Source organism: Rattus norvegicus, chromosome 3, assembly GCF_036323735.1.
Source record: "Rattus norvegicus strain BN/NHsdMcwi chromosome 3, GRCr8, whole genome shotgun sequence".
Taxonomy (NCBI): domain Eukaryota; kingdom Metazoa; phylum Chordata; class Mammalia; order Rodentia; family Muridae; genus Rattus; species Rattus norvegicus.
Window position 1 is genome coordinate 130388533 of NC_086021.1, and position 1633 is coordinate 130390165.

A 1633-nucleotide genomic window follows, 5' to 3' on the forward strand; every position below is an offset into this window, starting at 1 on the left:
AATGGAAATAGAAGCAATCAAGAAAGAACACATGGAAACAACCCTGGATATAGAAAACCAAAAGAAGAGACAAGGAGCTGTAGATACAAGCTTCACCAACAGAATACAGGAGATGGAAGAGAGAATCTCAGGAGCAGAAGATTCCATAGAAATCATTGACTCAACTGTCAAAGATAATGTAAAGCAGAAAAAGCTACTGGTCCAAAACATACAGGAAATCCAGGACTCAATGAGAAGATCAAACCTAAGGATAATAGGTATAGAAGAGAGTGAAGACTCCCAGCTCAAAGGACCAGTAGATATCTTCAACAAAATCATAGAAGAAAACTTCCCTAACCTAAAAAAAGAGATACCCATAGGCATACAAGAAGCCTACAGAACTCCAAATAGATTGGACCAGAAAAGAAACTCCTCCTGTCACATAATAGTCAAAGCACCAAACGCACAAAATAAAGAAAGAATATTAAAAGCAGTAAGGGAAAAAGGTCAAGTAACATATAAAGGCAGACCTATCGGAATCACACCAGACTTTTCGCCAGAAACTATGAAGGCCAGAAGATCCTGGACTGATGTCATACAGACCCTAAGAGAACACAAATGCCAGCCCAGGTTACTGTATCCTGCAAAACTCTCAATTAACATAGATGGAGAAACCAAGATATTCCATGACAAAACCAAATTTACACAATATCTTTCTACAAATCCAGCACTACAAAGGATAATAAATGGTAAAGCCCAACATAAGGAGGTAAGCTATACCCTAGAAGAAGCAAGAAACTAATCGTCTTGGCAACAAAACAAAGAGAAGAAAAGCACACAAACATAACCTCACATCCAAATATGAATATGACAGGAAGCAATAATCACTATTCCTTAATATCTCTCAACATCAATGGCCTCAACTCCCCAATAAAGAGACATAGATTAACAAACTGGTTACGCAATGAAGACCCTGCATTCTGCTGCCTACAGGAAACACACCTCAGAGACAAAGACAGACACTACCTCAGAGTGAAAGGCTGGAAAACAACTTTCCAAGCAAATGGTCGGAAGAAGCAAGCTGGAGTTGCCATTCTAATATCAGATAAAATCAATTTTCAATTAAAAGTCATCAAAAAAGATAAGGAAGGACACTTCATATTCATCAAAGGAAAAATCCACCAAGATGAACTCTCAATCCTAAATATCTATGCCCCAAATAAAAGAGCACCTACATATGTAAAAGAAACCTTACTAAAGCTCAAAACACACATTGCACCTCATACAATAATAGTGGGAGATTTCAACACCCCACTCTCATCAATGGACAGATCATGGAAACAGAAATTAAACAGAGACGTAGACAGACTAAGAGAAGTCATGAGCCAAATGGACTTAACGGATATTTATAGAACATTCTATCCTAAAGCAAAAGGATATACCTTCTTCTCAGCTCCTCATGGTACTTTCTCCAAAATTGACCATATAATTGGTCAAAAAACGGGCCTCAACAGGAACAGAAAGATAGAAATAATCCCATGCGTGCTATCGGACCACCACGGCCTAAAACTGGTCTTCAATAACAATAAGGGAAGAATGCCCACATATACGTGGAAATTGAACAATGCTCTACTCAATGATAACCTGGTCAAGG